This window comes from Microtus oregoni, unplaced genomic scaffold (genome assembly GCF_018167655.1).
Source record: "Microtus oregoni isolate MIOR12 unplaced genomic scaffold, Mior012 000002F_ref0000024, whole genome shotgun sequence".
NCBI lineage: Eukaryota > Metazoa > Chordata > Mammalia > Rodentia > Cricetidae > Microtus > Microtus oregoni.
The window spans coordinates 62197786-62221296 of NW_024543061.1; the positions used below are offsets into that span (position 1 = coordinate 62197786).

At 49.2% G+C, this 23511-nt stretch overlaps 1 protein-coding gene across 16 annotated transcripts in view; it reads right to left on the reverse strand.

Moving 5' to 3' along the window:
• The window catches only part of Mical3 (microtubule associated monooxygenase, calponin and LIM domain containing 3), a 182968-nt gene extending 168149 nt beyond the window's left edge, over positions 1-14819 (reverse strand). For all 16 annotated transcript variants that reach the window (XR_005973342.1, XM_041640938.1, XM_041640931.1 and 13 more), the window contains exon 1: positions 14705-14819. The gene's annotated coding sequence lies outside the window, so the exon portion shown is untranslated. The remainder of the gene's footprint in view (positions 1-14704) is intronic.
• Between the last annotated feature and the right edge of the window lie 8692 nt (positions 14820-23511).

Here is a 23511-nt window from a genome sequence, read left to right on the forward strand (position 1 = left end):
CTGCATGTGTCCATGTAAGGGTGTCAGATCCCCTAGAACTGGAGGTACAGGCAGGTGTGAGCTGCCATGTGGGGCTGGGAATTGAACCCAGGTCCTCTGGAAGAACAAACAGTGCTCTTAACCACTGAACCATCTCTCCAACCCAGCCTGGTCTTACTCTCCTAAGTTCAAGCAATTCTCCTGCCTCCTATAGCAGCTAGCACTATAAGATCAGGTCAATACACTCAACTTTACATGGAAATTTTAAACTGATTTGAGCTGTCAGGGTTTTTAGGTTTTCAGTCTTGTGGTACCTTAGGAAAGGGTGTTTCTTTCTGCTAGACGGGAGGGTCTGCGTGAGGCCCATAAGCAGGGACATGCGGGGAAGATATCCAAAGCAAAGTAACCTGAGCAGGGGCACCAGGGGAACAGGAACAGCTGCTCCAAGGCAGCAGAACACTCATCAAGTCTGACCTGACTCTGTATCCTTCCTGCTGTTCACTGCCTACTCTTTCATGTTCTATTGACTTCCAGAGTGAACAGTGAACTCTGAAAACAGAGCCACAACCTCCACACCCCCAGGTCTCTGGGAAAGTCGGTGCTGCTCAATGTGTGTGTGTTGTCTTGTGGAGTCCGTGGACTAGAGGGTTCAGGACAAGCAGGCTTGCCAGGGCAGTGTGGCAAACCCTATCACCAAGCACCCCTGCATGAGAGGAGGGCGTGTTCCCGTCTGTGCGGAGCAAGCAGCGTGTGAAGGGCACCGCAGGCTGCTTCGAAGCACACCTGCCTGGTTTCACTCTCATCTGGCAGGCAACACCTCCCCTGACTCAGAATGGGAGGCAGAACCATCCACTGACTTCTGAGCTTCCCGCCTAGCACCAGACCCAGGATTTCTCATCAGGAACAGGTAAGGGGGTTACAGAAGATGCAGAGGGTACCACACTTTCACCCTCACTGATAGCTGCCCAGCCTCTCAATGCCTGGCAAGGCCTTAAGACTACAGATGATGGGGCTCCTGACTTGGTATTTCATATGTCCTGGGTGACGTGAGTCGGCTTTGAAGGGGTCAGTGATAACTAAGCCCTGAGAAGGGCCCGGACAAATCTACAAAGGCTACGGACGTTTACAAAGGCTACGAGTGTTTAGATGTGACAAAATTTAGCTCACTGCGATGGATCATCCACTTTACACTTAGAAGACAACCTTCCCTTTTTTTCTTCCCCCCCTCACCCAAGCAGAACACCAAGAATCATATCCCGCTGGAACCAAGGGCCGTGCATTTAAACACTCCCCTTTCTGGTTTCAGTCTTTTTAAAAAGTAGCAAAGAAAAAACCACCTTGGCCCAAGTCAGAAACATTAGGACCCCTCACACACTTTATTTCCAAAGTAATTACTGAAATTTCACTTCATTTTATTTTCCAGATGAAGCTTGGGGTGGTGGTCCGGGCAGATGCATCTTAGAACTCACGGTCCACAGGCTGAGAAGCAATGAAAGAGAAGAAAGCACAGGGGAAGCTGTGCCACGGCTTCAACAGATCACCCGTGCTGTGCCCGCAGTCCTGTGGGCTGGCGTCTTGGCACAGCTGGCGGGGACAGCAAGAGCGATGTGAGGAAAGACAGAGAACTGACCCTCAAGTTCAAGACAGTGATAGCGGTGACCCTCTGGCCCCACGCTGCTCTCCCTCAGGCCATGGCTGCTCCTGGGGGACCACTGAGTAGCCCCAGCTGGCATGCGGGAGAATCCCGTTGGGTCTAAGGCAGATAGCCCCCTGATAAGAGCCTGTGATTATCTGGGTATGGCAGTTAGCGAGCAGTAAGAGCTGCAGGAGGGGCACTAGCTTCAAAACCGTTCAGGCTCCAGCTCCACGTTGGTGCTAAGTGCCCTGACGCCATGGAATCTTATTTTGGATAACTCTGCACCGAGGCATTCCCAGTAGAGAAGTGGGATGGCAAAGCGACTGGGGCAAGACGCGCACAATGAAACCTAACACATGCATCTAGAGAACGGTGCAGCTTCTCCTAAATAGGAAATTTTGCCAAAATATCCGCCTGGCCCCAACACACAGCTGCTACAGCAGGACTTCCTGCCAGTGCACCCGAAACCAAGGCGGCGAAATAGGCTGACTGGCAAGATGGCATGTGTGCGGAGGGAGACATCAGACAATTCGCACGCTGACAAGCACCTGGAAGCACAGACAGACTCTGCTCCCTTGGGCTTTCTCCAGCACTCACGCGTGCTCTTGGCTCATGCTTCTGGGCCCTCGTTACTGAAAGGGGCCAGGAAATACCTAGCCAGAAGCTCCCGCTTTGCCTGGCTCCCCCCTCTCCTCGCTTGCTAGCTAATCAGAATCCTCTTTCCAGAGGTCTCTGGCATCAGGTCCCTTCCTCTTTATCTTCAATGCCAACATCCTGGCCTAGTCCTTTGTCATGTTACATCTGAATTATTACCAACTGCTGGGGGTGGGCAAACACCAACCAGTGGCCAAATCCAACCTCCAAGTTAATAACGCTTTCTTTATATAATTTAAATTATTGAGGGAACATCAAAAACAAGATTCATTTTATTTATATGTTTGTTGTTTTTTGAGACAGGGTTTCTCTGTGTAACAGCCCTAGCTATCCTGGAACTTGCTCTGTAGACCAGGCTGGCCTCAAACTCACAGAAATCTATCTGCCTCTGTCTCCCAAGCACTGGGATTAAAGGCGTGCGCCACCACCACCCAGCAAAATTCGTTTTTTTTGTTGTTGTTGTTTTTTTGGTTTTTTTTTAGTTTTTCGAGACAGGGTTTCTCTGTGGTTTTGGAGCCTGTCCTGGAACTAGCTCTTGTACACCAGGATGGCCTCGAACTCACAGAGATCCGCCTGCCTCTGCCTCCCGAGTGCTGGGATTAAAGGCATGCGCCACCACCGCCCGGCAAGATTCGTTTTTATAATAAATGAAAACTACATGAAATTCTTCTTTCATAAATGACAGCTTCAGAGGCCTGTAGCCACACCCATCTGCACTGCATTATCTTCAACGCCTTTCCCATATTCCTGGAAGGCTGTCCTCTGAGCATAGGCAAAGCCATCTCATCATCACGATATCAGACTATTAACAGTCCCTTGTGGAAGTAGGGGATTCCCAGCTGGGCACGATCCTCCCTGAGCAGCGTGTGGCGGGCACACACTTCAGCATATGAGAAGCGGAAGGTTGGCTGAGGTGGGGATCCTAATGCAGTTTCTGGGAGGTCATCGCCCACCCTGAAATGGAGCTTCACGAGATGTGGCTGTTTTGGGGTGGCCATACTCATTCCTCTAAGTGAGCCCAATGTATTCCCAAAGATGAGCATAAAGTTTCTCTGGTCGGCAGCTGTCTACCCGGAGAACGTCAAAGTCCGTCAGGAGAAGTCAGAAAACAAAACAAAAGCAGAGTTGAGGGGGCTGCATTGGAAAGGACCCAGCTCCCAGAACTGAAATGCCTACTCCCCAGCCCATACACAAAGTGTGCCGACTCCTCCCACAATGACCCTGCACCCCCATCTCTCCGACCCTGTTCCCTATCTTCCAATATGACTTCCAAACTGTTACTCTGGACGCACCACCTCCATAACCTCTGTCTATAAGGTGTGCAGAGGCATACACAGACCCTGGGAACCAACTGGCTCTGCGCACGTGCTTATGGCCGTTCTCATCTTTCAGAAAGACCTTCTCAGCTGGCCACTAGCCTGCCTTTCAGGGCTCTGGGAAGAATTCCTGGCTCCCTCTCCTCGGCTCCCTCTCCTCAGTTCCCACTGTACCCTGTGTCTACCCTCATCACAGCTCTGACCACACGGCAAGGGATTCACCTATTTGTGTGTCTGTCTGCCCAGCGACAGCAAGATTCCACCGGGAGAGGAAAGCAGCATATTCACCTCCAAGCACCCAGGCAGACCCTAGCAGAGAGGTTCAGGTTCAAGGTACTGAGCTCAGCTCCCAGGGAGCAGGGCTGCCCATTTCACTGCCTATGACGTCCTGGGCTTGCTCTCAACCCTAAGCTACTGCTCTTGTTATAGATCGTTTTCTCTGTGCTGCCCATGGAGAGGTGGCCCTTACACTGGAGCACGGTCAACATACCAGGTACAACACTCTAAAAACTGACTATCCTAGCTGGGCAGTGGTGGCGCATGCCTTTAATTCCAGCACTCGGGAGGCAGAGGCAGACAGATCTCTGTGAGTTTGAAGCCAGACTGGTGTACAACAGCTAGTTCCAGGATAGGTTCCAAAGCCACAGCGAAACCCTGTCTCAAAAAAACCAAAACCGAACAAACAAACAAAAAGCAATTTGACTGTCGCTCTCCTGGGAGCTATCAGCCGCCAACGGTTCCTGGGGTGGAGGTGAGATTTCACATCTATGTTCACACCTCGCTATGCTGGAATTGGTCGGGCTCGAGCTTTCATGGAGCTTGTGCAGCTGTACTAACTGCTGTGAGTTCGGAGGCTGCAGCCGTGCTGGGTCTGGATGACACTGTGTCCTTGTATTCATCCGCAGCCTCTGCATCTTAAACTCTTCCCATCCCTTCTTCAGCAATGATCACTGAGCCTTAGAAGGGGGCGAAACACAGTTTTCTTTCTTCCTTTTTTTGTTTTTGTTTTTTTGAGACAGGGTTTCTCTGTAGCTTTGGAGCCTGTCCTGGAACTCACTCTACAGACCAGGCTGGCCTCAAACTCATACAGAGAGAGCCGCCTGCCTCTGCTGGGACTAAAAGCGTGCACCACCACCACCTAGCCAGATGTTCTTGATGAGCAAGAAATAAAAGGGAGGGGGCACAAAGTTGAGTGGGAAAAGAAGGGGAGACAGATAGAAGAAAACACTGTAAATCTTCCCAAAAAACCAAACCTAAAATATTTATAAAGTGTGGGGGAAAAGCAGACATTCCTAAGTGAGCAAACATTTATATAAATAAGAAAAAGTTTTTTAAAGGACGCTCTTCTCACCTAAACAACCATTAATGACCTAAGCTGCATATGATCACACCTCCTCTGTAGGCCAGGGGTCAAACCCGAGGTGGCTCTCCATGTCCTGAGGGTACATGCTAGTGTTTGTATGTCCTCACCTGTGAAATTCAGATGACATAGAACTGACCATGCATGCACCACCCAAACAAACACTGGGCAGGTCACACAATTGGTCCTCAGAAGTTTATAGCTGTAATCACTCTTGTTTTTCCCAATCAATGACACATACTATTTTTGCCTTCACACACACACACACACACACACACACTCACACATACATACACGTACACGCATACACATGCACACAAACATTCATACACACACATACACACATCTACACACATACACATGCACACAAACATACACGCATACACACACACACACACACACACACACACACACACAGCCTATGTCAGTACTACATCTTCTGAAGCAGGCAGTGACAACATACATTTCCACCAACCTGCCCTTGCCCTAAAATCCAGTACAGTGCGGCAGGTCAAGAGGCTGGATCAATAAGTTAATGAATATATGATTTCAGGAAGTTTAAAAGATTACTAGTAGGAGAGAGAATGCTGAGCAGCAGGGACAAGGCAGACAGTAATCAGAGAGCCAGCAAGAGGGGGAGGCAATTAGAAGGGCTCAAGTGAAGTCAGCCTTGGATGGGTCTGCAGAAGAGGTCCAGCGGCAGGTTGAGCTCCTCCCTGAAGCTGGCACTGCTCAAGCTTCCTGTCCTGCATTCCCGCTCCCAGGACAGGAACCCGCTCCTAGCTCACTGCACGGCCTGAACCCACACATGCTGCCCAAGGCTACTTCTTACCTGAGAGGGAACCCTGTGCCCCAGGCCTGCACTCCAAGTTCAGAAGCAGAGGCATGAAGGGCACTGTGTGCCTAACACGAGCCTGGTGGAATTCTGCCGGCCTGTAGCCGTGAAGCAGAGGCATACCATCTACCGCCCCAATGATCCTGAGAAGGAAGTGGAGCCCAGGGAGGTTAAGGAACACACATGAGGTCACACACTCCCATCTGCCTCTACCCTTGAGTCAAAACCACTGTGTATGAGCTGAGAGAGCTCAGGCAAGCTAGTCTCTCCGATCCTTATGCTCCCAACCTATCCAGAGGGCATCACATAACTATGCATACTAGTGTAAGAAGAAAAAAGAGACCATAACATAAAGGGCACTTCTAAAATAGACACCAGGAGACGGATTCCCTTTCTAACCCAGCCAAATCCCTCCCTTACCACAGGAGCCCTCTCGGCGCCACTGACTGTCCTGCCTGTTACAGGTGCTCAAGTATGTTAGAGCCCGCAAGAGCTTGCAAAACAACCTGGTAACAAACAAAAGACAGGCAACTCTACATGGGACGCGCGAGGAGGCAGCGCAGTTGGGAAGACGGCACAGACAACTTCTGGCGTGCCAATGAATAGTGCATGAACACAAGCTGGGCCAGCCAGCCCCTGCCAACGCAGCAGACACCCTGACTGACAGCCCATGACGGCACCTAGCTCTACCACACCTGCAAGCCAAGACGGCAGGCCAGGGAAGCAGGAGGCCAGGTCCAGCGGCCTCGGTGCCTCTGAGGCTGCATGTCTGGTAGTGGGATGAAGAAGTAAAAGCGACAGGAGAGCAGGGGAGGCTGCTCATCCGTGCAATCACAGGCCTCCGGAAGCTCAAGGCTGCCTGGCCATATAGCAAGGCCCTGTTTCAAAACCCAAAACAAAAAGACAAGCAGTCATTTGTACCAATGGCGAAAGATCAGAATGCTTAAAGATCACATATGGACAAAACATCACAATCCTAGAGAAGGAACTATGTCACACAGACAGGCACTATTTTATTGGGGGTGGGGGGGACACATTTCCATGCATCACCTTTAGGCCCATGAGCTCTGGGATCACTGGCCAGAGAAAACTCTTCAGGAACAGTGTGGACCAAACATGCTCACCAAATGGAATCAAGCCGGTCCACGAGGAGCAGAGGCTGGAAGACACCTGACTTGTTTCCTGGCTATACAAGCATTTCCACTGGAACGGAGCTAAGTGACCCAAAGGTCCCGGAAAACGGGAGACTAAAAGGAAGCAAAACCGTATGTCACTGAGCACACAGCATTGAGAGGTCCGAGGAGGCCTTTGTCCACATCTGCCCCCAAATATAGCAACAAAAGGTGGGGACTTCGGAGGGGCATCTGAAAATCTGAAACATGACCACAGGGCTCCACCCAGGCTCCGAGGTCAGAGCAGGAACAGTGTTGGAGTTGTGGCTGCAGAGAAGCCCTGGCCATCCTAAGATGGTTCTAAACCTCAAAGTGACCAAGAAGACTGTCAAAACACCTGCGAAGAGGGTGTGGCCGGCAGTATATCCTCTAGGAAGGTCTACACTGCCACTGGACTACCTGTCTCTCTACTTGGCAAGCAGTGGCTAGGCACGGACAAGAGCACCTGCCAACAGATCCCCAGTGGGGATGGACCCAGTGGCGGTCAGTCTGCAGGAAGGGGAGGTGGCCCAGCCCTTCCTGCAGCCAGGGTCCTTGGGGAAGAGCTATAAAACAACCCAACCCAGTTGGCAAAATACAAACATCCCAGCCTCAAGCACAGGGGGCAGGTGAAGTCTAGAAAGCCTCACAGTAGCACGCAAGAGACATGCAAGCCAGGCTAGGAGAGTACTGTGCTGCAGCAGTATGGATCTGCTTGCCGCTAAAGCGCAGGGATCCTGACCAAATAAATCACGTATCACCATACAGGATGGTGCACTGCTTTTGTGCTGCGCTGCACAAATATGGTAACTTCCTGCAGCCTCTGTAGTTCTTCACAAAACACGGCAAGTGCGAATGTGTCAGTACCTGACGCCCTTAGGGAAATTCCCGCTCCTTGCTCTCTGGCTGAGCGTGACGCGGACCCAGGAGTCTCCTTATTCCGCCGTCTCTGCCAGGGCTGGGCACACAGCAGTCAGCGAATCCTGAGAGCTTGACTCAACTTACCACTGGCTATTTCTGCTTCAATCCCTCGTCCTTTGCTTCCTCAATGGGTCACCTTATACGACGGTAATTATAGGCTCGGCTTTATGCAACTCGCTGAGTTTATGGATATGACCTTACTGTCAAATGGGGGAATGGTGCGTGTACACAGGGCACTTGACCCATGCGGACACTCGGGACGCAGCAACTATGATGGCTACTCTACGATCACTGACCATCAAGCCCATTTGTTCAGAGGCCCTTAAAACACCAACGACAGAACGCTGGCTCCCGCCCCCACCTCTGCAAGGCTGCTTTGGAGAATAGCCTACCTGTCTAGGAGACAAGCTGACAGCATCCAAGTTTCTAGTTAAATACTTCCTTTTTCCATTTTCACGGGGCAATAGGTGAATCCAACTGGTCAAGGCCTAACTGGGTCAAAGGCTCCACTCTAAAAAGTCCACTGGTCAGTTAATTACACACAGTGGAAGGTTCCCCAGCCAACCTCCTAGCCATGAAGAAACTAAGGTGACGACACCTGATTCGGGCTTCAGCCTCGGGAATGACAAACCCATGCTAGGGCCAGTGAGACGGCTCAGTGCGTAAAAGTGCTTGTGGCAGAAGTCTGACCAGAGTTTGATCCCTGGAATCCACAGTGAAAGGAGAGAACCAACGCCTCAAAATGGTCAGACATGGAGGGATACATCTTTAATCCCAACACCTTTAACCAGGAGGCAGAGAGAGGAGGACCTTTGAGTTCAAGTCCAACCCTGTCTACATAGCAAGTTCCAGGTCCAGGGTGGCAGAGTGAGACCCTGTTTCAAAACAAACAAAGCTAATGCTTCCTCACCCATTTCCCTGAAGGCATTTCAGCCAGGTGACCAGAGGGAAGGGGATGTGTCATTACGGTTTTTCAAAGTCACAGGAGTTGCCAGACAGTGGTGGCACACACCTTTAATCTCAGCACATGGGAGGCCAAAGCAGGCGGATCTCTGAGTTCCAGGCTACCCTGGTCTACAGAGTGAGTTCCAGGACAGCCAGGGCCACACAGAGAAAAAGTCATAGGAGTCTGTGAGGCCACAGGGAACCCTGACACCACTACCTTCTTAGTAGAGAAAGGGATGGTAACAGCCTTCTTAGCCTTCCTTAGGCCTCTGAAGAGCGCTCAGGACACAGGCTGCAGTCAGGGCTATTCAGTGTCGCCACCATGATCACATGATCAGGGCTGTTATTAGCCCGGTGGTTCCAGCGGGTTGTTCTCCCCACCTCTCCCTTTGCCATTCCAGAACCCTGAAATCCCAATCCCAAGGCAGTGGGGGAGGGGGAGTTGGCTATTCTCCCCCCTCCCTCTTTTCCCCAGGCTCCCAAAGTAGAGAGCCTTCCCAGGCTCCAGAGGCAAGAAAAAGAAGGCAGGATCAAACAAAGTAGAACTCTGTCAGTTTAAATGGTGCTGGGGTTCAAGGGCTCAACCACAGGGCCACGCCCCCAGCTCTGCACAGGTCTTTTTTTTTTTTTGGTTTTTTCGAGACAGGGTTTCTCGGTGGTTTTGGAGCCTGTCCTGGAACTAGCTCTTGTAGACCAGGCTGGTCTCGAACTCACAAGATCCGCCTGCCTCTGCCTCCCAAGTGCTGGGATTAAAGGAGTGCGCCACCACCGCCCGGCTCCTGCACAGGTCTTTTAAAGCAGTGAGGGAAAGTCAAAGACAGTGACTGGTTAGCCGCTCAGTTATGTTGTCCCCTTCCCAGAGTTCACCAGAATGAGTCTTTCATCACATATACAACGTAACAGCAGCTGTAGACCCTGCCAGTGCAGAAAGCCCCCTCTGCTGGCCACCAGCCCCTCTCCTCAACTTCACCAGCAATCTCAACTCCAGAGCCAGGCCCTACAGAGGAAAGCAGCCGTTGATAGAACAAAAGGGTTCCACCATCTCCCTGGGCTCTTCCTGTCCGGCAGAAGCTTCCGTCCCCACAGCTTTCACTGAGGTAAAGTCCACAGTCCCCCTTCTCCCATATTTGCTCTGAGGATCTCTTCCTTTCGTGTTTTAAGCTGCAGCAGTCTCCCATCCTCCTGTGTAAATCTAACCAGCCAATGGAGATGTAGCAAGGCGAGAGAAAACCACCTTCCTGTCTTCAACAGTCCTATCAGCATGCCCTCAGACAGCTGAACCGCCCTGGAGAAAACAGCTGATCACACATGACTGAGCCCCGCCAGGACAGCCCTGTCATTCTGCCTCACGGTGTATCTAAGCACCCAGGTGTGTGACCTCTACCCCACCCCACCCAACCCCACCATCCCAGAGGACTCTGACAAGTGGAGCCAAAGACCACAGAGGAGTTGCCTGGAAGGGGAGGGAAAGTCCAATGAATGAATTTAGGTAAATTTCCAAACAACGTCCCCTCCAATTTCCACATAACTGGACAATGTACTGCGTTATCCACGGACGCTAAACACCAGAAAGGAAGCAGGTGTTCAACTTCCCAGCAGAAGCAGAGAAGAGCAGCCGCCTTTCTGCAGACCTTAGCAAAAGCGCCAGGTCTCCAAGGCTACTATTTCAGCCGGAAAAGGCCTGAGCACTGGAGATGGCCGCGGCTGCGGGTGGGAGGATCACGTCCCCCATCCCTGAACCACTTCCATCCTCTCTGGTCCCAATCATCCTGTCTGCTTTGATTAAATACTTCACACGCTCCATATATAACTGTCTTTTTCACTTCTGGGTTTTTTTCCCCCTAAAGTAATGACTGTCCACTGCAGAAAGTAGGGGTGGAGGGAAAAGCAGGTGTCAGGACCCCCAAAACCTGCCCATTAATCACCACTATGGCCTGGGGCTGGGAAGATACTTCCCAGAGTAAGACCCTAGGCTGACCCCAACATTGCTTTTAGTCAGGGCTTTCTGTCACTTCCTTGTCCTGGGATCTCACCAATCCCTAGTTCATCATCTATGAAACAGGGGGCAATACCAAGAATAAGTGATATACACAGAAGTGAAGAGCTGGGGTGCTGCTAGCATAGGCGCTGCCTAGCAACCAAAGAGCAGTGCCATTGCTTACCAGCAATCAGGAAAGGATAATGGTCCACCAGAAACCTTTCGGCACCAACAAGAGGGGTGTGGGCGTGTTTTCCTCCAGAGGTACCAATGGAAAGTACCATGAAAAATCCAATTCCAGGATCAATGGAGCTGCACTCAGTTCCTTTATCTAGAAACTGGGAAAACACTGTGCTATAATTTGACTACATTACAGTCCAGCAAGAACCAATGACATCGGGTGGGGGCGTGGCTTGCCTTGGGGAGTGAGAGCCAAGCACCTGCCTCCAGAGAGGATCAACTGGGGAAGAAAAAGAAGTTCACTTCTTCAAAGAAAGGACTGTAACTGAATCCTGAGCCTGGCTTCTGTAAAAATGTCACGCCCAATATCATGCAACATAAACAAACCAATGATGGTTCTTATTTTCCCAAGTACATTAGCTTAGATAGCCTTTTAATCTGCTCTTACGACCAGCTTCAAGAAGGGAGGAGACACACGTGGTGGCTCCCTGCCGAGCCCAGAGCAGAGTCCAGGACTGCTACTCCTGCCTGCTGGTCCAGCTTCAGGAATCCTGGCCACTTCTCAGATGTCACTGCCTGGGAAAGTTAAGTAATGATTCTAGTTCCACTTGGACATGCCAATGCACCAAGTAAAATCCTCACCTCCAAGAGCAATCAACACACACACACACACACACACAAGAGTAATCAACACCCCAGAGGCAGAGGCAGAGGCAGGCAGATCTCTGAGTTCGAGGCCAGCCTGTTCTACAGAGCTAGTTCCTGGACAGTCAGGGTTACAGAAAGAAACCCTATCTCGAATCATCCCCCCCAAAAAAGTAATCAACAGATGGAAGAAAGGGTTGGCTCCCCTACTGAATGGCAGTTAAGAAAGGCCATCCTTTCTTTCACAATGCCAACACTGGACCTGGAGAGATGGCTCAATGGTTAAGAACACTCACCTCTCTTCCAGAAGACTAAAGTTCAGCTCCCAGCACCCATGTCAGGCAGCTCACAACCACTTGTAACTCCAGCTCGAGGATCTGACACCCTCCTCTTGTCTCCAAGGGCGCCTGCACACATGTGACACACATGTGATACACACAGAGACACACTCACACTCCCCTGTAAATAAAAATAACTATTTAAAATGGCAACATATTGCTGGGTGTAGTGGGTCACACGGGTCATCTCCGCACTCGTGAAGTAGAGGCAGAAGGATCAGGGGCTCCCTTGCCACAAAGCAGAATTAGGCAGGTCATCCTTGGCTATATAAGGAGTTCAAGGCTAGCCCAGACTATACAAGAACCTATCTTAAAAAAAAAAAAAAGGAACACACGAGGGTCAGATATAGTGGTAATTCCAGCACTGAGGCAGAAGCTTCGAGGGTGCAGAATCAGCCTGGGTTCTTAGCAAGTTAAAGCCAGACTGGAATAAACATAAAGAGACCCTGTCTCCAAACAAACCAACCAACGAACAACAACAAAAAATGTATAAGGCAGATGGAAAACCTCAGTTTTCCTTCTTTGATTTCTCCCAGTCTATAAGTGTTTCACTTACAACCTCCTATTAAAATGTCTAGAAAGCTAAGACGTGGGAGAGGGAGGGAGGGAGGGGAGCTGATCTCCCAGTGCACAGAAAGGAGGAGGAGAGGCTCAACTCCATCCCCACCCAGGTTTTCCAAAGAACACCTAACATGTACCCTCAGCACTGTGCAAAGAACACCTCCATGTCCTCAAACCGTGAGAAGAACACCTACTATGTCCTCAGCACCATAAAACACCTACTATGTCCTCAGCACTTAATAAAGAACACCTACTATGTTTTCATCACCATGAGAACACCTACTATGACCTCAGCACCATAAGAACACCTACTATGTCCTCAGCACCGCAAGAACACCTACCATGTCCTCAGCACCATAAGAACACCTATGTCCTCAGCACCACGAGAACATCTACTATGTCCTCAGCACCGCGAGAAGAACACCTACTATGTCCTCAGCACCATGAAAAGAACACCTACTAAGTTCTTAGCACCGTGAAAAGAACACCTACTAAGTCCTCAGCACTGTGAGAACACCTACTATGTCCTCAGCAACGTGAAAAGAACACCTACTAAGTCCTCAGCATTGTGAGAAGAATACCTATTATGTCTGCAGCACTGCGGGAAGCACCCTTCCCTCATGATCTTCTCTCCCACACCTAGAAACCACAGGATACAAACATCCTGGTAGGCGAAAGCCCCAACAGGCTGGCAGTCAAGTTTTAGACTTCTCAACAGACGGCCCTATCCTAAACACAGAAAAGAGCTCTAGCTGAGGCACCAGATCCAAGTTCTAAACAATTCTTTGCGGAACCACCCACCAAACAGTCATAGCTGTAATTCTGAAATCAACTCCTGCTACTTAGTACACCGCTAAAAGATACTTTAAGACTTTTACAACCTAGCGCCTAAGAAAAGCTCACTGTAGGGCTAGAAGAACTGACTTGAGTGCATGTGGCAATCAAGAACGAAATTTATGACATCCTCTTAAAGGCTCTAGGGAGACACGCTCACAGAAGGCAGCCACAAAGAACAGCATCCTCGGTGGCTGGGTCTTGGGTGAACTTATTCCTGCTGGCAGCAGCAATCTGTAAGATGTCTTTCCCGTCATAAAACCTCACTCTCACCATCAACCCAAATGATTGTGTGTGCGGCAGACTGTCAAATGGGGCCAAACACACACTGATGTCCTGGTATTTAAATGCTATCCTCTCCATCCACGGCGCACTTTAAATAAACAAATACCACTGTCTGAAATGATCTCCGCTGCTCTGCATTAACCCATTTCACACAAGCCATAATTAATGTCTGACTTAAGCACTAAAATCAAAGCAATACGGATGTGGTGTGTATTCTTGGAAACAACTTTCTGTCTCCAGACTCGGGAGGAAAAAAAAAAATCAGTCAAGATACAAGGCTGACCCACGACCCCAATTGCGCCGAGGCGCCTGAAGGACCCCTTCTTCCCAGCAACAATTGTGAAAGAGCTGGATGATGCGGTCCCTGCCAAGTAGAGACGCCAAAACCTGCAATCGGCCATCACGCCGGCTGGCTGTCTGAGAACACCAGACAAACCCATATCTGGGTAGGGCTCTCCAAGGTTATTCTTAAGCGAGGGATGTCTAGTGTGCCACGGGAACCTCCAACAGTGTTGTCACTTTGAAAGGCAGTTAGGAAGGGGGGGCGGGGGGTGGCGCTGAAATAAGAGGCCCCGGTGGTTGCCTGCACCCCACTCAGTCTACCACCAGACGGAAATGTCAAGAGTTCCCTCGTGGCCACCTGCCATAACGACCTCAGCAACCTACACACTGCGCCTACTGGGATCCAGACTAGTGACATGGGGAGCGCAGTCCCACTCCGGGCTGGGTCTTCACCCCTACAAAGCCGCCTTGGGCACACCCAGTACAAGCCGCTTATTCCTGTTCCTACTAGCGAGATAGCTCTCTTGAGTTCCCCCAGGGCGCGACCTGACCTAGCACCCGATTTCTGGAGGTCAGGGACCCGGACACGGCAGCGCGGGAAGCGCAGAGGGGCTTCCTCGCCGCACGCGTCCGCCGGAGGCAGGCTCCAGGCACAGGGCGGGCCGGAGGTTCGGGGCTGCCCGGCAGGGTTGTCTCCAGCCACACATCGCGCCCAAAGCCACCCGGGACCCAGCCGCCGACCCCCGGTACACCGAAGCGCAGCGTGGGCGGGATGCGGCTGTTCTCCAGGAGCGCAGTGCTCACCTCTGTTTCATCCTGCTGTGTCCTCGTGGCCGGCGGGGCCACCCAGCCGCGCGCCGGGACACGCAGCCGCAGCCCCCGCGCGCTAGCCCGCAGCGTCCGGCGCGGCAGCAGCGGCGGCGGCGGCAGGAGCGGCGCCGCCGGGGCGGGGCGGGCACATGGGAGGGCGGGGGCTGCGGCCCTCCAGGCTAGACCACCGACCCCAATGGGGGTGAGCGGGCTCAGGGCTCCTGCAGATCGCTCGTGCTTCTCGTTCTTAGAGACCGGGTTACCACTTCCAGGCTCGGTTCTATCAAAATCTCACGGGTCACAGCAGAAGGTAAAGGAATGCACAGCTGCCACTCCCTCCCTCCTGCTCTCCCCCCCACGGCCTGGACCATATGGTACATTCCAGAATAACCAAAGGAGTAGGCGAGGAAAGAGGTGATTGGCTGGGAATCTTGTTAGGGGCGAGAAGCCACACAAAACGGCCAACTGGATAACACTGGGGGCATATCAAAACCGGCCAGACCTGGGACTGGAGGACGCCCTTAAAGGGGACTTGTTTGTTGCTCTCAGAAGCCGCCACCAAACAAAGCTAGAATTCTCTTCCTGATCTCATCCAGATGGGACAGATAGAGATGTGTCGATTTCCGGGAGGAAAGCTATGGAAAACTTTGGAGAATTGAAATCTACTATATGACTTTGAGTGGGTAACGCCAACTCCCTGCCTCAGTTTCCTTTTCCAATCCAATGAGGACGTTAGACCACACTTGACCTCTAGGAAGCCTTTCTCTTATTTCCTCATCCCTTGCATGAGATTATTAATCTCTTCAATTCCAGGCATCTTGAGTTTTGGTTGGAAGAGGGTAGACCTTCTAACACCACACCTTCACAGACGTTAGCCTATAGTTTCTTCTCGCGGGAAGGTAGGTTGAATATTCTTTTGAGGCCCTTACATATGTTAAAGAAGAGCATTCTTCTACCCGGGTGTGTAGACCCCGCCTCCTAAGGTCTGTGTTCCCAGAGGCTGACGTAGCTTCTGTTAATTCTTCACTGGACTGCTGGACTGTGCTGGATTCCGGCCTTCAGCAACAAATCCACGGCTGATGACCCTTGGGCCCTGCTGAAGAGTGTTCCTGGCTGGTGTGTAGTACACCACTCAACTACGCAGGATTCCCGGTTCTCTCAGTAGCCCTCCATGTCTAGCTGAAGACCTCGCGAACATTCCTGAAGGCCTTGTCTGTTCCGTTTTGGACTATCACCCCAGAAAGCCAGAACTGCCTCAGACCCATTGCTCTGTACATTTTTTAAAACTTATTATTTGTGGGGTGCCGGCGGGCACGTGTGAAGGTCAGAGGACAACTTTCAGGAATCAGTTCTCTCCTTCTACCATGGGTCCTTAGGGATCAAATTTGGTGACCAATGCGTTTTACTGATGAACTCTCTCGCAGGCCCTCCACTTCCTTCATTTCAGAAATTTTCAGCCTGTGGTCCTCAGCGTCCAAACTGTACGGATGCCTTTCCTAAGAGAGTTCCACTTGCAGCCAGACAACGCATCTTCCAACCATTGTCCAGAGACTCCCAGAAATCTGGTTCTGATAGGCAGCCTTCCTGGACGGGCTAATGTAGTTGCTGACGTATACGACCTCCCATTTCTACCTTGTGCCCTCGTGACCCCAATTTTCCATGTTTTCTGCCCCCAGATGTAGTCCTTTCCCTAGAATCCCACAGCTGCTGCTGCTTGTGTTTATTAACTGTTATGGTTTACATAAGGAGCGTCCTTCGGAAAGGCTCCCGTCTTTGCTGCTGGGTCCCCAGCTGGTTTGCTATTTTGGGAGGTGCTGGAAACTTTAGGAGGCAGGGCCTAACTGGATGAAGTAGGTCTTTAGGAGTCAGGCCTTGGAGTTATCTTGCCCCTGACCTCTTCCTGTCTTTCTGCTCACTATCCACCGTGAGGTGCACGTGTTCCTGCTACCCTGCTCCTCTGCTTGTGTGCAGGGGCCCTAAGTCAACGGAGCCAGGAACCAAAGATGGAAACCCACGAATTAAAAGAATTCCTCCCTTAGACTGTTTATGTGAGGTATGTTTGTGTGAAGAAACTGACTAACCAGAACCGTATATCTTACGTGCTGGGGAAGAGCGTTATTTCCATCCTGAGAGAAAAACAGTGTGGAGGAGCTAGCTCATCAGTGCACGGAGAAGCCTGGCTCTAGTGGCTACCCTCAGAATCCTACAGCAAGCCCTGTGCTGGGGACGGGGAAGGGGGAGGGTTGAGGTGAGGGGTTGTTTTGTTGTTAGCTTGACATATGCCAGGAGTATTTGGGAATCTCAACTAAGGAAGTACCTCCGTCAGATTGGCCTGTAGGGAAGTCTGTGAGGCATTTTCTTGATTAATGATTGATTTAAGAGGACCCAGCCAACTGTGGGCAGTGCCACCCTTGGGCAAGTGGGTCCTGGAGTATGTAAGAAAGCAGGCTGAACAATGTGGGGAGCACGGCAGTAATCAGCACCCGTCCACGGCCTCTGCATCAGTTCCTTCCTGGCATCTAGTCATGATGGACTACAGCTATAAGCTGAAAGAAACACTTTCCTCAAGTTGGTTTTGGTCACGGTGGGTTGTTTCTTTTTTTTTTTTTTATCATAACAACTGAAAACAAACCAAGACAAACGTTGTCCCCTATTTTTCATAAATCTACAACACTCTAATAAGAGATCATGCCAGGGCTGGGGGCCCTAGGTAGAGTGAATACTTGGCTTGCTGGAAGCCCCAGGTTTGATCCCAAACAAAAGAGAGGGAAAGGGGGAGAAAAAGAAGCAAGGATGGGAAGAGAGCAGAGGGGGAAAGAATGTCAAACACACACTTCTGTTTCTGTATGTAGAATATCATTTGAACGGTAAAGCAGGCTGTGTGAAACTCAGGCCGAAGTTTATCTCCGAAAGGAATGAAACAGCAGCTCACATAGCAGCCCGACATGGCCGAGGTTAAGAAAACTCCTAAATATGACTGTCTGTCCCTTGGTAGGCAGAGGCAGCAACGGTCGCAAGTTCCAGGTCAGCCTGGTGTATGTTCTGAGATCCTGCCTGAGCAAAACCAGAGCTTTGGGCTGTAACTCGGTATACACATCGCCTTGGGTTCCGTCCCCGAGACCTCCAAAGCAAAATAAACGGAGCCTGGTCTTCCAAACTGTATGTTCTGTCCGCTGCAATCTCCCACTCCCTCAAAATCCTTTTACAACATGTAACAACTAGGCAACACTTGTAAGCACCAAGGAAAGAAATACAGAATAGCAAAATCTGCGAGGACAGGTTCAGGGGCTATGGTAGAAGAGATGCTCACCCTGAGTGTGTTACGTCTCTGCAATGTTGGCATGTTCGGTGGCAGAAGAAGAGAAAGTGTTCCCACCACCTGGCATGCTTGGAGCTGAAATGAGCTCTCTGAGCTTCCATGAGGAAGGGCAGTGTGTATTGCCTCTGCACCAAGTGTTTAGTAAAAATATTCCACCCCCCTAGCAGTTAGACTACAACCCTGAAAATGCAGGCTGTGCTAATTGTTTTCTTTTTTTGAGACAGGGTTTCCTCTGTGTAGCTCTGGAACTCACTCTGTGGACTCAGAAATCTGCCTGCCTCTGTCTCCTGAGTGCTGGGATTAAAGGTGTGTGCCTCCCTGTCTTAAAAGAAAAAAGTATTTAAATTGTATTTATTTGTGTGTGTGTAAGTCAGAAGACAACTTGTGTTCTGTCCTTCCAGCATCTGAGTCCCGATTACAGAACAGATTGATTACAGATTGGCAGGCTTGATTGCAAACCTCTTGCCAGCCCACGCTCACATGATTTTACTAGTATGTCTCCCTGTTGCTAGGGTTTCGTCCTTAAGGTCCCACCAGGGAATTCCCAAGCTTCCTATAACTAAGAAACTCCCATAATGCTTTGGACAGGCTCAGATGTTGGATAGGAGAATCAAAAAGGAAGGGCAGCATGGTTTAGAAGGAACTTCATTCCTGACCTGTATCCCCTGTCACAGGGATCCAGCAGAGAAAAGGATGAGGTGCTTCAAGTCCTTGCCTCTGGGGCTGGAGAGATGAGTCAGCAGTTAAGAGCACTGGCTGCTCTTCCCGAGGACCCAGGTTCGATTCCCAGACCCCACGTGGCAGCTCACAACCACATGTAACTCCAGGGGATCTGAAGTCCTTTCTTTTGGCCTCCAGAGACACCAAGCATGCACCTGGGACACAGCATTACATGCAGGCAAAACACCCATATACATAATAATAATAATAATAATGATAATAATAATAATAATAATAATAAAGTAACCTTTAAAAACATCTTTGCCTTCCTCTTCTATACCAAAGTCCTAGCTTTGAACTAGCCCAGTCTGCTGAAAGACAGCTAAGGGATGCATGGGTGGCAGTGTCCCAGGACTGGAGACATCCCTGGGCTCTGAGTTTATCCCTAGACTGCTTTTTTTTCTTCTTTTTTTTTAAATATTTATTTATTTATTATGTATACAATATTCTGTCTGCATGTATGTCTGCAGGCCAGAGGAGGGCGCCAGACCTCATTACAGATGGTTGTGAGCCACCATGTGGTTGCCGGGAATTGAACTCAGGATCTTTGGAAGAGCAGGCAATGCTCTTAACCACTGAGCCATCTCTCCAGCCCCTCCCTAGACTGCTTTAACACACACACACACACACACACACACACACACACAGAGTAATTTTTAGTTTATGTGTTTTTTGCCCTGCCGGTAGGCAGAAAGAAAAATTAAATACAACTTGACAAAAATCACGTATCTATGTCTGCATCGGTTTTTTCACAGAGCAATAGTCCCAAAGCTGAGAAAGGGTTTTTCAGACTCGCAGGCCTGCATCTGCTTACAAGAGTCAGGAGTTCTACATAGCAATTGCAGGTAAAACCAAGATGGGACTGTGGAGAGGAAATCAGTTGCCAAAGCCACCGTGCAAACTAGAGCCACCAGCTCACTGACTACTGCAGAATCCTAGGGTCCCACTGGCCTCGGGGAGAGACTTCCCATTCTAGCTTCAGAGGGGTTCTGACCAGCTCTAGAAACTAAGCAACTCTTACCAACAAGGTTTTTGGTTTTCCTGGGCTTATGTCTTTATTTTAAGGTTAGCGGTGCTGAAAAGAGAACCAAGGGTTTTGTACCTGCCAGGCAAGGGTTGCGACTTTGAGCTGCATGAATCCTCAGCCCCACATCTTCATGCGTAGTTGCATTATCTGGAAACTACTCTATAGCTGTGTATATACATAGTTCGTTGGTACACATGAGCCTGCACTCTTTGAGCCTCTGTGTCAGTTCAGACTAAATGCTGTGCACTTGTAGAAACCACAGGCAAACCTACCCTAGTGAGGAGGGGATGAACCAGCTAAGGGTTCCTGATTCTACTTGTTCAGGACAGTGTTTTTTAAATAGAAACATGGGCGGGGGAGGGGGTAGACAATACAGTGAGTAGAGGCCCTAAGGACCTGAGTTTGAGGCCCCTGAACACACATGGAAGGAGAGAACCAGCTCCCACAGGTTGTTTTCTGACATCCACAGGCATGCCCGCACATATATACAAAATAATAAATGTAATAAAAATACTAAACACACTGCCTGTCCATCTTTTGGATAAGATCAAGTGTGAAATCTAGCACATCTGAAACACGTAGTGGCACAGACTTGTAATCTCAGCACTTGAAAGGCTGAGGCAGGAGGGTCAGAGTCAAAGCTAGCTTGGGCCATCATAGACCCTGTTTCAAAAACAAAAATTCAATGAAGCTACAAAAACACATTAAGGGGTTCCTGGGAGCACAAGCGCAGCTGTGTGTACAGCAGCGCCCCCTTCCTGCAGGGGCTGTGGCTGCACTGCCACCTAGAATTGCAGATAGATAACTTCCAAGAATGATTGACAAACTGAGATTTTTGAGGTCATTGTGGGACTCTTGTAACTAAAGTAGGAAGGACTTCTACAGTACTTTAGCCCACACAAGTCTTCAAAACTGGACCCGAAACTCAGATTACTTTTTAAAAAGGGATTATTTATCATCATCATCATTATTATTCCCAAATGCCAATAAAACAATTACATGCAGATTTAAATGGGATAGCTTTTCTTCTCCTGTTCACATGAGTTGGCAATTGAAGGTGTTAAATCTTGGCTGGGGGGGGGGGGGGCTGGAGAGATGGCTCAGTGGTTAAGAGCACTGTCTGCTCTTCAAGAGGTCCTGAGTTCAATTCCCAGCAACCACATGGTGGCTCCAAACCATCTGTAAAGAGATCTGGCGCCCTCCTCTGGTGTGTGGGTATAAATGGAGGCAGAAAGTTGTATACATAATAAATCTTTAAAAAAAAAAATCTTGGCTAGGGCTGGAGACATAGCTCAGTGACACTTTCTACTCTTCCAGAGGACCTAAGTTCATTCAGTTCCAGCACCCACAAGGCAGTTAAAAAAGACTGTTTTAGGAGATCCAACACTCTCTTCTGGTCTCCATGCTACTCCACTTACACTGGTACACATACCTACACATAGAAGAAGCATATATATATATATATATATATATATATATATATATATGCATATATATATACATATACATATTAAACCTTAAACATTTTTCCTTGGTATAATGTCTTAACAAAGACAACACAAAGGTATTGGAATAGTTAAGTGAAGTGAAACAATATTGGAAGAGAAGTTATTGGTAGTTATTAATAGTCTGAGCCGCCGCCCCCTGTCTCAGGATACCTTGTAGCGCTTGCACAAAGCAGTTGAACTCATGGAAAGGTCTCAGCCAGTTTCTTCTGCAGTTCTCCTGGAGTGTGGTCGTGCAGAGACCCTCCTTCCACGGCTTTCTCCCATGAGCTACTTCAATGACAAGGAGCCCCTGACAGCACGTCCACCTCAAGTACCAATTGGTCACACTGTCCCTTCTGCCGCAGATCTAATATGTGCAATTTTACTGTCGTGAAAACATGCTAAGACTCCCTAAGAAGAATCCCGGGTACAGATGCAGCTGGCTCACCCACCAGAAACTGTCGCTCTGTCTGAGGATCTGAAGTATATCAGCAGGGACATTCTCCAGAGCTGTCAAACTCGTGAAGAATGTGACCTGCCAAAAGTGACCATCACACCCCACTAGCTCTGAGAAGCCAGAGAACATCCTTGGATTACTTCCCTGTGTGGGGTGATCGTGCTATAATTAGGCAGACAATTTACTAATCAGAAAAGCTTCGAGGCTGCGCATAGTGACACATACCTTTAATCTTAGGGAGGCAGAGGTAGGTGAGTCTCTGTGAGTTCAAGACCAGCCAGGGTTTCAGTCTGATATAAGCCATTTAAAATTTCCTTTTTACTTCTACATTTACTTATTTTTTCTGAGGGAAAGGGATGCATGTCACAGTGCTCAAGTGGAGGTCAGAGGACAACCTGTGGGAGTCAGTTCTGTTCCCTCCATTCTGTGGATTCTTGGAATTGCTGTCAAGCTCTGGTGGCAAGCACCCTTTATTCCCTGAGCCATCCCACTGGCCCTAAACTGGTCCTGTGACACATTAAATTTGAAAATAATATGATTTTTTTTTCTAAGTCACAAGGAGCTTGTTACAGCAAATGTTTTCATGGCGTTTGACAGAACTCAGAATGATTTCTTTGAAACAGGTTCAAATCTAAAAATAAAATCAAGTAAAACTAACTCAGTGAGGAAAAGTCTCTATTTAAAAAAGAAAAAATTTCAAACCACCAAAACATACATTTTATATAATAACAAAATATAAAAAAATGAAATAAACTGGATTTGGAGAGATGGCCCAACAGTTAAGAGCACTTACTTCTGGTCTAAAAGAACATATACAGTTAAGCAGTTAAGAGCACTGGTTGCTCTTCCAGAGGACCCAGGTTCGATTCCCAGACCCCATGTGGCAGTTCACTACCCTCTGTAACTCCAGTTCTGGGGACCCAACACCTCTTCTGGCCTCAGCAGACACCAGACTTGCATTGTGGTGCATGAACATCCACGTGAGCAAAGCACCCAGACACAGAAAATAATAAATAAATCTTTTGAAAAATGAAGCCGACTGACAGAATGAAGAAGACAATTGGTAATAGATGTGAGAACCTCAGAGTCTGTCCAGATGCTTTTTCCTTTTGCTGTTCCATACTTAGAGCAGGTCTGGTGAGAAATATAATTTTCCTGAAAAACTTATTAGGAAGTTAGAGGAAATAACTTCAAAACTATTTAAATATGTTATAAATAATATGACCGTGCGTCCGCTTCAAGAGCCAGGCGTCCCTTGCTTCTCTGAAGACAGAACCCTGACTGGGAAAGCGCCGAGGAAAGCACACACAGCACAGCCATCAGCACATCAGCACAGCCAACGCCAGTCACCACTTCTGACTCTAGGCCTGGCATGACAACTGCCAGGTCAGATGAAATGGCTCAAGGCACTTGTCACCAAGTTTGGGGACCCGAGTTCAATTTCCAGGATCCATATGGTGAACGGAGAGAACCAACTCTCACAAGTTGTCCTCTGACTTCCTCGTACACCATGGCACAGAAGAATAAACACATATACACATAAACTAAATAAATAAACAATAAAAAAGATTAACTTGGGGGGATGGAGAGATGGCTCAGTGGTTAAGAGCATTGCCTGCTCTTCCAAAGGTCCTGAGTTCAATTCCCAGCAACCACATGGTGGCTCACAACCATCTGTAAAGAGGTCTGGCGCCCTCTTCTGGCCTTCAGGCATACACACAGACAGAATATTGTATACAAAATAAATAAATATTTTTTAAAAAAAGATTAACTTGGGGTTTAAAAGATACT